This window comes from Pleurodeles waltl, chromosome 1_2 (assembly GCF_031143425.1).
Source record: "Pleurodeles waltl isolate 20211129_DDA chromosome 1_2, aPleWal1.hap1.20221129, whole genome shotgun sequence".
Classification (NCBI taxonomy): domain Eukaryota; kingdom Metazoa; phylum Chordata; class Amphibia; order Caudata; family Salamandridae; genus Pleurodeles; species Pleurodeles waltl.
This window is the reverse complement of record NC_090437.1, coordinates 303,921,078-303,934,206: the sequence shown is the minus strand read 5'-3', so window position 1 is coordinate 303,934,206 and position 13,129 is coordinate 303,921,078.

Below are 13,129 nucleotides of genomic sequence, written 5' to 3'. Positions count from 1 at the left end.
AAGGGGTGCCAGGAGACACAGTCCTCCATTCTATAGGCTCATCAAAAACCAACAAGAACAACAGGTAATTCAGCAAGTAGATTTAAAGCCTCTCTGTGGATTTATGTTCATACTGCTCCCTCTAGTAATGTTACAAGGCAACTGCAGTTTAATCACTGGATTGAGAAAGGGGCCGTCCTATGCAAATAATCTCCTCCCATGATTACTTCTGTGAGCTTCCGTTGTGATACAATGATAGGACCTTCAACATATGCTCTTCAGCAGATTTGTAAAGTTATCAAATTGCCTTAGGCTAAGGATTGTTCCACTTGAAGGCCCTCAGATAAGTACCCCACACTCACTTAGAAAGGGGACTGAATTACATGCAGTAATCCTCTATACAGAACATGGGTGTTCGTGGGCCTACTGTAAAGGCTGTGTGCTAAGACTGGGATGTTTAAAATCCCATAGCACAGTAGCCATAGGTCCAGGTTATAGCAGAGGGTGGGAGTAGAAAGAGAGTGTGAGTCAGGTGGTAGAGGTGGAGCAAGAAGGACAGGCAGAGAGAGACCCATATAGAGAGAGGAGGTATAGACAGATAATAGCAGGGGTGGTTGGAGAACTTAGAGGAGGAAGGGGGACATTGAGGGAGCATGGTGGGAGACCAAGAGTGGGTGGAGTCACAGAGGAAAGGCAGTGCCAGGATGCAGGAGAAGAAGTGGTGTAGGCCAGAGAGCAAGAGTGAGTGCAGGACAGGAAGCATAGTGGAGTGGGGTCACTGCTGACAAGCAAGCAGAGCCCAGCCCCTCGCATACAAATGGGGTGATTACAAAGGAAGGGATTTGGTGGTGGACATCATCTTTTTATGCCCCCCCTCACTCTCAGAAGGGGTCAAATTTTGGGGAGCAGTGTCAAAAGGGGCATTAGGGTGCATTATTAAGGGGTGCCAGGAGACACAGTCCTCCATTCTAAAGGCTCATCAAAAACCAACAAGAACAAAAGGTAATTCAGCAAGTAGATTTAAAGCCTCTCTGTGGATTTATGTTCAACTGCTCCCTCTAGTAATGTTACATGGCAACTGCAGTTTAATCTCTGGATTGAGAAAGGGGCCGTCCTATGCAAATAATCTCCTCCCATGATTACTTCTGTGAGCTTCCGTTGTGATACAATGATAGGACCTTCAACATATGCTCTTCAGCAGATTTGTAAAGTTATCAAATTGCCTTAGGCTAAGGATTGTTCCACTTGAAGGCCCTCAGATAAGTACCCCACCCTCACTTAGCAGGGTACTGAATTACATGCAGTAATCCTCTATACAGAACATGGCCGTTCGTGGGCCTACTGTAAAGGTTGTATGCTAAGATTGGGATGTTTAAAATCCCATAGCACAGCAGCCATAGGTCCAGGTTATAGCAGAGGGTGGGAGTAGAAAGAGAGTGTGAGTCAGGTGGTAGGGGTGGAGCAAGAAGAACAGGCAGAGAGAGACCCATATAGAGAGAGGAGGTATAGACAGATAATAGCAGGGGTGGTTGGAGAACTTAGAGGAGGAAGGGGGACATTGAGGGAGCATGGTGGGAGACCAAGAGTGGGTGGAGTCACAGAAGAAAGGCAGTGCCAGGATGCAGGAGAAGAAGCGGTGTAGGCCAGAGAGCAAGAGTGAGTGCAGGACAGGAAGCATAGTGGAGTGGGGTCACTGCTGACAAGCAAGCAGAGCCCACCCCCTCACATGCAAATGGGGTGATTTCAAAGGAAGGGATTTGGTGGTGGACATCATCTTTTTATGCCCCCCCTCACTCTCAGAAGGGGTTACATTTTGGGGAGCAGTGTCAAAAGGGGCATTAGGGTGCATTATTAAGGGGTGCCAGGAGACACAGTCCTCCATTCTATAGGCTCATCAAAAACCAACAAGAACAACAGGTAATTCAGCAAGTAGATTTAAAGCCTCTCTGTGGATTTATGTTCATACTGCTCCCTCTAGTAATGTTACAAGGCAACTGCAGTTTAATCACTGGATTGAGAAAGGGGCCGTCCTATGCAAATAATCTCCTCCCATGATTACTTCTGTGAGCTTCCGTTGTGATACAATGATAGGACCTTCAACATATGCTCTTCAGCAGATTTGTGAAGTTATCAAATTGCCTTAGGCTAAGGATTGTTCCACTTGAAGGCCCTCAGATAAGTACCCCACCCTCACTTAGCAGGGTACTGAATTACATGCAGTAATCCTCTATACAGAACATGGGCGTTTGTGGGCTTACTGTAAAGGCTGTATGCTAAGACTGGGATGTTTAAAATCCTATAGCACAGCAGCCATAGGTCCAGGTTATAGCAGAGGGTGGGAGTAGAAAGAGAGTGTGAGTCAGGTGGTAGGGGTGGAGCAAGAAGGACAGGCAGAGAGAGACCCATATAGAGAGAGGAGGTATAGACAGATAATAGCAGGGGTGGTTGGAGAACTTAGAGGAGGAAGGGGGACATTGAGGGAGCATGGTGGGAGACCAAGAGTGGGTGGAGTCACAGAGGAAAGGCAGTGCCAGGATGCAGGAGAAGAAGTGGTGTAGGCCAGAGAGCAAGAGTGAGTGCAGGACAGGAAGCATAGTGGAGTGGGGTCACTGCTGACAAGCAAGCAGAGCCCAGCCCCTCGCATACAAATGGGGTGATTACTAAGGAAGGGATTTGGTGGTGGACATCATCTTTTTATGCCCCCCCTCACTCTCAGAAGGGGTCAAATTTTGGGGAGCAGTGTCAAAAGGGGCATTAGGGTGCATTATTAAGGGGTGCCAGGTGACACAGTCCTCCATTCTAAAGGCTCATCAAAAACCAACAAGAACAAAAGGTAATTCAGCAAGTAGATTTAAATCCTCTCTGTGGATTTATGTTCAACTGCTCCCTCTAGTAATGTTACATGGCAACTGCAGTTTAATCACTGGATTGAGAAAGGGGCCGTCCTATGCAAATAATCTCCTCCCATGATTACTTCTGTGAGCTTCCGTTGTGATACAATGATAGGACCTTCAACATATGCTCTTCAGCAGATTTGTAAAGTTATCAAATTGCCTTAGGCTAAGGATTGTTCCACTTGAAGGCCCTCAGATAAGTACCCCACCCTCACTTAGCAGGGTACTGAATTACATGCAGTAATCCTCTATACAGAATATGGCCGTTCGTGGGCCTACTGTAAAGGCTGTATGCTAAGACTGGGATGTTTAAAATCCCATAGCATAGCAGCCATAGGTCCAGGTTATAGCAGAGGGTGGGAGTAGAAAGAGAATGTGAGTCAGGTGGTAGGGATGGAGCAAGAAGAACAGGCAGAGAGAGAGAGGAGGTATAGACAGATAATAGCAGGGGTGGTTGGAGAACTTAGAGGAGGAAGGGGGACATTGAGGGAGCATGGTGGGAGACCAAGAGTGGGTGGAGTCACAGAGGAAAGGCAGTGCCAGGATGCAGGAGAAGAAGCGGTGTAGGCCAGAGAGCAAGAGTGAGTGCAGGACAGGAAGCATAGTGGAGTGGGGTCACTGCTGACAAGCAAGCAGAGCCCACCCCCTCACATGCAAATGGGGTGATTACAAAGGAAGGGATTTGGTGGTGGACATCATCTTTTTATGCCCCCCCTCACTCTCAGAAGGGGTTACATTTTGGGGAGCAGTGTCAAAAGGGGCATTAGGGTGCATTATTAAGGGGTGCCAGGAGACACAGTCCTCCATTCTATAGGCTCATCAAAAACCAACAAGAACAACAGGTAATTCAGCAAGTAGATTTAAAGCCTCTCTGTGGATTTATGTTCATACTGCTCCCTCTAGTAATGTTACAAGGCAACTGCAGTTTAATCACTGGATTGAGAAAGGGGCCGTCCTATGCAAATAATCTCCTCCCATGATTACTTCTGTGAGCTTCCGTTGTGATACAATGATAGGACCTTCAACATATGCTCTTCAGCAGATTTGTAAAGTTATCAAATTGCCTTAGGCTAAGGATTGTTCCACTTGAAGGCCCTCAGATAAGTACCCCACACTCACTTAGAAAGGGGACTGAATTACATGCAGTAATCCTCTATACAGAACATGGGCGTTTGTGGGCCTACTGTAAAGGCTGTATGCTAAGACTGCGCTGTTTAAAATCCCATAGCACAGCAGCCATAGGTCCAGGTTATAGCAGAGGGTGGGAGTAGAAAGAGAGTGTGAGTCAGGTGGTAGGGGTGGAGCAAGAAGGACAGGCAGAGAGAGACCCATATAGAGAGAGGAGGTATAGACAGATAATAGCAGGGGTGGTTGGAGAACTTAGAGGAGGAAGGGGGACATTGAGGGAGCATGGTGGGAGACCAAGAGTGGGTGGAGTGACAGAGGAAAGGCAGTGCCAGGATGCAGGAGAAGAAGTGGCGTAGGCCAGAGAGCAAGAGTGAGTGCAGGACAGGATGCATGGTGGAGTGGGGTCACTGCTGACAAGCAAGCAGAGCCCAGCCCCTCGCATACAAATGGGGTGATTACAAAGGAAGGGATTTGGTGGTGGACATCATCTTTTTAACCCCCCCCTCACTCTCAGAAGGGGTCAAATTTTGGGGAGCAGTGTCAAAAGGGGCATTAGGGTGCATTATTAAGGGGTGCCAGGAGACACAGTCCTCCATTCTAAAGGCTCATCAAAAACCAACAAGAACAAAAGGTAATTCAGCAAGTAGATTTAAAGCCTCTCTGTGGATTTATGTTCAACTGCTCCCTCTAGTAATGTTACATGGCAACTGCAGTTTAATCACTGGATTGAGAAAGGGGCCGTCCTATGCAAATAATCTCCTCCCATGATTACTTCTGTGAGCTTCCGTTGTGATACAATGATAGGACCTTCAACATATGCTCTTCAGCAGATTTGTAAAGTTATCAAATTGCCTTTGGCTAAGGATTGTTCCACTTGAAGGCCCTCAGATAAGTACCCCACCCTCACTTAGCAGGGTACTGAATTACATGCAGTAATCCTCTATACAGAACATGGGCGTTTGTGGGCCTACTGTAAAGGCTGTATGCTAAGACTGGGATGTTTAAAATCCCATAGCACAGCAGCCATAGGTCAAGGTTATAGCAGAGGGTGGGAGTAGAAAGAGAGTGTGAGGCAGGTGATAGGGGTGGAGCAAGAAGAGCAGGCAGAGTGCGACCCATATAGAGAGGGGAGGTATAGACAGATAATAGCAGGGGTGGTTGGAGAACTTAGAGGAGGAAGGGGGACATTGAGGGAGCATGGTGGGAGACCAAGAGTGGGTGGAGTCACAGAGGAAAGGCAGTGCCAGGATGCAGGAGAAGAAGTGGTGTAGGCCAGAGAGCAAGAGTGAGTGCAGGACAGGAAGCATAGTGGAGTGGGGTCACTGCTGACAAGCAAGCAGAGCCCAGCCCCTCGCATACAAATGGGGTGATTACAAAGGAAGGGATTTGGTGATGGACATCATCTTTTTATGCCCCCCCTCACTCTCAGAAGGGGTCAAATTTTGGGGAGCAGTGTCAAAAGGGGCATTAGGGTGGATTATTAAGGGGTGCCAGGAGACACAGTCCTCCATTCTAAAGGCTCATCAAAAACTAACAAGAACAAAAGGTAATTCAGCAAGTAGATTTAAAGCCTCTCTGTGGATTGATGTTCAACTGCTCCCTCTAGTAATGTTACATGGCAACTGCAGTTTAATCACTGGATTGAGAAAGGGGCCGTCCTATGCAAATAATCTCCTCCCATGATTACTTCTGTGAGCTTCCGTTGTGATACAATGATAGGACCTTCAACATATGCTCTTCAGCAGATTTGTAAAGTTATCAAATTGCCTTAGGCTAAGGATTGTTCCACTTGAAGGCCCTCAGATAAGTACCCCACCCTCACTTAGCAGGGTACTGAATTACATGCAGTAATCCTCTATACAGAACATGGCCGTTCGTGGGCCTACTGTAAAGGCTGTATGCTAAGACTGGGATGTTTAAAATCCCATAGCATAGCAGCCATAGGTCCAGGTTATAGCAGAGGGTGGGAGTAGAAAGAGAGTGTTAGTCAGGTGGTAGGGGTGGAGCAAGAAGAACAGGCAGAGAGAGACCCATATAGAGAGAGGAGGTATAGACAGATAATAGCAGGGGTGGTTGGAGAACTTAGAGGAGGAAGGGGGACATTGAGGGAGCATGGGGGGAGACCAAGAGTGGGTGGAGTCACAGTGGAAAGGCAGTGCCAGGATGCAGGAGAAGAAGCGGTGTAGGCCAGAGAGCAAGAGTGAGTGCAGGACAGGAAGCATAGTGGAGTGGGGTCACTGCTGACAAGCAAGCAGAGGCCACCCCCTCACATGCAAATGGGGTGATTACAAAGGAAGGGATTTGGTGGTGGACATCATCTTTTTATGCCCCCCCCTCACTCTCAGAAGGGGTTACATTTTGGGGAGCAGTGTCAAAAGGGGCATTAGGGTGCATTATTAAGGGGTGCCAGGAGACACAGTCCTCCATTCTATAGGCTCATCAAAAACCAACAAGAACAACAGGTAATTCAGCAAGTAGATTTAAAGCCTCTCTGTGGATTTATGTTCATACTGCTCCCTCTAGTAATGTTACAAGGCAACTGCAGTTTAATCACTGGATTGAGAAAGGGGCCGTCCTATGCAAATAATCTCCTCCCATGATTACTTCTGTGAGCTTCCGTTGTGATACAATGATAGGACCTTCAACATATGCTCTTCAGCAGATTTGTAAAGTTATCAAATTGCCTTAGGCTAAGGATTGTTCCACTTGAAGGCCCTCAGATAAGTACCCCACCCTCACTTAGCAGGGTACTGAATTACATGCAGTAATCCTCTATACAGAACATGGGCGTTCCTGGGCCTACTGTAAAGGCTGTGTGCTAAGACTGGGATGTTTAAAATCCCATAGTACAGCAGCCATAGGTCCAGGTTATAGCAGAGGGTGGGAGTAGAAAGAGAGTGTGAGTCAGGTGATAGGGGTGGAGCAAGAAGAACAGGCAGAGAGCGACCCATATAGAGAGAGGAGGTATAGACAGATAATAGCAGGGGTGGTTGGAGAACTTAGAGGAGGAAGGGGGACATTGAGGGAGCATGGTGGGAGACCAAGAGTGGGTGGAGTCACAGAGGAAAGGCAGTGCCAGGATGCAGGAGAAGAAGCGGTGTAGGCCAGAGAGCAAGAGTGAGTGCAGGACAGGAAGCATAGTGGAGTGGGGTCACTGCTGACAAGCAAGCAGAGCCCACCCCCTCACATGCAAATGGGGTGATTACAAAGGAAGGGATTTGGTGGTGGACATCATCTTTTTATGCCCCCCCTCACTCTCAGAAGGGGTTACATTTTGGGGAGCAGTGTCAAAAGGGGCATTAGGGTGCATTATTAAGGGGTGCCAGGAGACACAGTCCTCCATTCTAAAGGCTCATCAAAAACCAACAAGAACAAAAGGTAATTCAGCAAGTAGATTTAAAGCCTCTCTGTGGATTTATGTTCAACTGCTCCCTCTAGTAATGTTACATGGCAACTGCAGTTTAATCACTGGATTGAGAAAGGGGCCGTCCTATGCAAATAATCTCCTCCCATGATTACTTCTGTGAGCTTCCGTTGTGATACAATGATAGGACCTTCAACATATGCTCTTCAGCAGATTTGTAAAGTTATCAAATTGCCTTAGGCTAAGGATTGTTCCACTTGAAGGCCCTCAGATAAGTACCCCACCCTCACTTAGCAGGGCACTGAATTACATGCAGTAATCCTCTATACAGAACATGGGTGTTCGTGGGCCTACTGTAAAGGCTGTGTGCTAAGACTGGGATGTTTAAAATCCCATAGCACAGCAGCCATAGGTCCAGGTTATAGCAGAGGGTGGGAGTAGAAAGAGAGTGTGAGTCAGGTGGTAGGGGTGGAGCAAGAAGGACAGGCAGAGAGAGACCCATATAGAGAGAGGAGGTATAGACAGATAATAGCAGGGGTGGTTGGAGAACTTAGAGGAGGAAGGGGGACATTGAGGGAGCATGGTGGGAGACCAAGAGTGGGTGGAGTCACAGAGGAAAGGCAGTGCCAGGATGCAGGAGAAGAAGTGGTGTAGGCCAGAGAGCAAGAGTGAGTGCAGGACAGGAAGCATAGTGGAGTGGGGTCACTGCTGACAAGCAAGCAGAGCCCAGCCCCTCGCAAACAAATGGGGTGATTACAAAGGAAGGGATTTGGTGGTGGACATCATCTTTTTATGCCCCCCCTCACTCTCAGAAGGGGTCAAATTTTGGGGAGCAGTGTCAAAAGGGGCATTAGGGTGCATTATTAAGGGGTGCCAGGAGACACAGTCCTCCATTCTAAAGGCTCATCAAAAACCAACAAGAACAAAAGGTAATTCAGCAAGTAGATTTAAAGCCTCTCTGTGGATTTATGTTCAACTGCTCCCTCTAGTAATGTTACATGGCAACTGCAGTTTAATCACTGGATTGAGAAAGGGGCCGTCCTATGCAAATAATCTCCTCCCATGATTACTTCTGTGAGCTTCCATTGTGATACAATGATAGGACCTTCAACATATGCTCTTCAGCAGATTGGTAAAGTTATCAAATTGCCTTAGGCTAAGGATTGTTCCACTTGAAGGCCCTCAGATAAGTACCCCACCCTCACTTAGCAGGGTACTGAATTACATGCAGTAATCCTCTATACAGAACATGGCTGTTCGTGGGCCTACTGTAAAGGCTGTATGCTAAGATTGGGATGTTTAAAATCCCATAGCACAGCAGCCATAGGTCCAGGTTATAGCAGAGGGTGGGAGTAGAAAGAGAGTGTGAGTCAGGTGGTAGGGGTGGAGCAAGAAGAACAGGCAGAGAGAGACCCATATAGAGAGAGGAGGTATAGACAGATAATAGCAGGGGTGGTTGGAGAACTTAGAGGAGGAAGGGGGACATTGAGGGAGCATGGTGGGAGACCAAGAGTGGGTGGAGTCACAGAAGAAAGGCAGTGCCAGGATGCAGGAGAAGAAGCGGTGTAGGCCAGAGAGCAAGAGTGAGTGCAGGACAGGAAGCATAGTGGAGTGGGGTCACTGCTGACAAGCAAGCAGAGCCCACCCCCTCACATGCAAATGGGGTGATTTCAAAGGAAGGGATTTGGTGGTGGACATCATCTTTTTATGCCCCCCCTCACTCTCAGAAGGGGTTACATTTTGGGGAGCAGTGTCAAAAGGGGCATTAGGGTGCATTATTAAGGGGTGCCAGGAGACACAGTCCTCCATTCTATAGGCTCATCAAAAACCAACAAGAACAACAGGTAATTCAGCAAGTAGATTTAAATCCTCTCTGTGGATTTATGTTCATACTGCTCCCTCTAGTAATGTTACAAGGCAACTGCAGTTTAATCACTGGATTGAGAAAGGGGCCGTCCTATGCAAATAATCTCCTCCCATGATTACTTCTGTGAGCTTCCGTTGTGATACAATGATAGGACCTTCAACATATGCTCTTCAGCAGATTTGTGAAGTTATCAAATTGCCTTAGGCTAAGGATTGTTCCACTTGAAGGCCCTCAGATAAGTACCCCACCCTCACTTAGCAGGGTACTGAATTACATGCAGTAATCCTCTATACAGAACATGGGCGTTTGTGGGCGTACTGTAAAGGCTGTATGCTAAGACTGGGATGTTTAAAATCCTATAGCACAGCAGCCATAGGTCCAGGTTATAGCAGAGGGTGGGAGTAGAAAGAGAGTGTGAGTCAGGTGGTAGGGGTGGAGCAAGAAGGACAGGCAGAGAGAGACCCATATAGAGAGCGGAGGTATAGACAGATAATAGCAGGGGTGGTTGGAGAACTTAGAGGAGGAAGGGGGACATTGAGGGAGCATGGTGGGAGACCAAGAGTGGGTGGAGTCACAGAGGAAAGGCAGTGCCAGGATGCAGGAGAAGAAGTGGTGTAGGCCAGAGAGCAAGAGTGAGTGCAGGACAGGAAGCATAGTGGAGTGGGGTCACTGCTGACAAGCAAGCAGAGCCCAGCCCCTCGCATACAAATGGGGTGATTACAAAGGAAGGGATTTGGTGGTGGACATCATCTTTTTATGCCCCCCCTCACTCTCAGAAGGGGTCAAATTTTGGGGAGCAGTGTCAAAAGGGGCATTAGGGTGCATTATTAAGGGGTGCCAGGAGACACAGTCCTCCATTCTAAAGGCTCATCAAAAACCAACAAGAACAAAAGGTAATTCAGCAAGTAGATTTAAAGCCTCTCTGTGGATTTATGTTCAACTGCTCCCTCTAGTAATGTTACATGGCAACTGCAGTTTAATCACTGGATTGAGAAAGGGGCCGTCCTATGCAAATAATCTCCTCCCATGATTACTTCTGTGAGCTTCCGTTGTGATACAATGATAGGACCTTCAACATATGCTCTTCAGCAGATTTGTAAAGTTATCAAATTGCCTTAGGCTAAGGATTGTTCCACTTGAAGGCCCTCAGATAAGTACCCCACCCTCACTTAGCAGGGCACTGAATTACATGCAGTAATCCTCTATACAGAACATGGGTGTTCGTGGGCCTACTATAAAGGCTGTGTGCTAAGACTGGGATGTTTAAAATCCCATAGCACAGCAGCCATAGGTCCAGGTTATAGCAGAGGGTGGGAGTAGAAAGAGAGTGTGAGTCAGGTGGTAGGGGTGGAGCAAGAAGGACAGGCAGAGAGAGACCCATATAGAGAGAGGAGGTATAGACAGATAATAGCAGGGGTGGTTGGAGAACTTAGAGGAGGAAGGGGGACATTGAGGGAGCATGGTGGGAGACCAAGAGTGGGTGGAGTCACAGAGGAAAGGCAGTGCCAGGATGCAGGAGAAGAAGTGGTGTAGGCCAGAGAGCAAGAGTGAGTGCAGGACAGGAAGCATAGTGGAGTGGGGTCACTGCTGACAAGCAAGCAGAGCCCAGCCCCTCGCAAACAAATGGGGTGATTACAAAGGAAGGGATTTGGTGGTGGACATCATCTTTTTATGCCCCCCCTCACTCTCAGAAGGGGTCAAATTTTGGGGAGCAGTGTCAAAAGGGGCATTAGGGTGCATTATTAAGGGGTGCCAGGAGACACAGTCCTCCATTCTAAAGGCTCATCAAAAACCAACAAGAACAAAAGGTAATTCAGCAAGTAGATTTAAAGCCTCTCTGTGGATTTATGTTCAACTGCTCCCTCTAGTAATGTTACATGGCAACTGCAGTTTAATCACTGGATTGAGAAAGGGGCCGTCCTATGCAAATAATCTCCTCCCATGATTACTTCTGTGAGCTTCCATTGTGATACAATGATAGGACCTTCAACATATGCTCTTCAGCAGATTGGTAAAGTTATCAAATTGCCTTAGGCTAAGGATTGTTCCACTTGAAGGCCCTCAGATAAGTACCCCACCCTCACTTAGCAGGGTACTGAATTACATGCAGTAATCCTCTATACAGAACATGGCTGTTCGTGGGCCTACTGTAAAGGCTGTATGCTAAGATTGGGATGTTTAAAATCCCATAGCACAGCAGCCATAGGTCCAGGTTATAGCAGAGGGTGGGAGTAGAAAGAGAGTGTGAGTCAGGTGGTAGGGGTGGAGCAAGAAGAACAGGCAGAGAGAGACCCATATAGAGAGAGGAGGTATAGACAGATAATAGCAGGGGTGGTTGGAGAACTTAGAGGAGGAAGGGGGACATTGAGGGAGCATGGTGGGAGACCAAGAGTGGGTGGAGTCACAGAAGAAAGGCAGTGCCAGGATGCAGGAGAAGAAGCGGTGTAGGCCAGAGAGCAAGAGTGAGTGCAGGACAGGAAGCATAGTGGAGTGGGGTCACTGCTGACAAGCAAGCAGAGCCCACCCCCTCACATGCAAATGGGGTGATTTCAAAGGAAGGGATTTGGTGGTGGACATCATCTTTTTATGCCCCCCCTCACTCTCAGAAGGGGTTACATTTTGGGGAGCAGTGTCAAAAGGGGCATTAGGGTGCATTATTAAGGGGTGCCAGGAGACACAGTCCTCCATTCTATAGGCTCATCAAAAACCAACAAGAACAACAGGTAATTCAGCAAGTAGATTTAAATCCTCTCTGTGGATTTATGTTCATACTGCTCCCTCTAGTAATGTTACAAGGCAACTGCAGTTTAATCACTGGATTGAGAAAGGGGCCGTCCTATGCAAATAATCTCCTCCCATGATTACTTCTGTGAGCTTCCGTTGTGATACAATGATAGGACCTTCAACATATGCTCTTCAGCAGATTTGTGAAGTTATCAAATTGCCTTAGGCTAAGGATTGTTCCACTTGAAGGCCCTCAGATAAGTACCCCACCCTCACTTAGCAGGGTACTGAATTACATGCAGTAATCCTCTATACAGAACATGGGCGTTTGTGGGCGTACTGTAAAGGCTGTATGCTAAGACTGGGATGTTTAAAATCCTATAGCACAGCAGCCATAGGTCCAGGTTATAGCAGAGGGTGGGAGTAGAAAGAGAGTGTGAGTCAGGTGGTAGGGGTGGAGCAAGAAGGACAGGCAGAGAGAGACCCATATAGAGAGCGGAGGTATAGACAGATAATAGCAGGGGTGGTTGGAGAACTTAGAGGAGGAAGGGGGACGTTGAGGGAGCATGGTGGGAGACCAAGAGTGGGTGGAGTCACAGAGGAAAGGCAGTGCCAGGATGCAGGAGAAGAAGTGGTGTAGGCCAGAGAGCAAGAGTGAGTGCAGGACAGGAAGCATAGTGGAGTGGGGTCACTGCTGACAAGCAAGCAGAGCCCAGCCCCTCGCATACAAATGGGGTGATTACAAAGGAAGGGATTTGGTGGTGGACATCATCTTTTTATGCCCCCCCTCACTCTCAGAAGGGGTCAAATTTTGGGGAGCAGTGTCAAAAGGGGCATTAGGGTGCATTATTAAGGGGTGCCAGGAGACACAGTCCTCCATTCTAAAGGCTCATCAAAAACCAACAAGAACAAAAGGTAATTCAGCAAGTAGATTTAAATCCTCTCTGTGGATTTATGTTCAACTGCTCCCTCTAGTAATGTTACATGGCAACTGCAGTTTAATCACTGGATTTAGAAAGGGGCCGTCCTATGCAAATAATCTCCTCCCATGATTACTTCTGTGAGCTTCCGTTGTGATACAATGATAGGACCTTCAACATATGCTCTTCAGCAGATTTGTAAAGTTATCAAATTGCCTTAGGCTAAGGATTGTTCCACTTGAAGGCCCTCAGA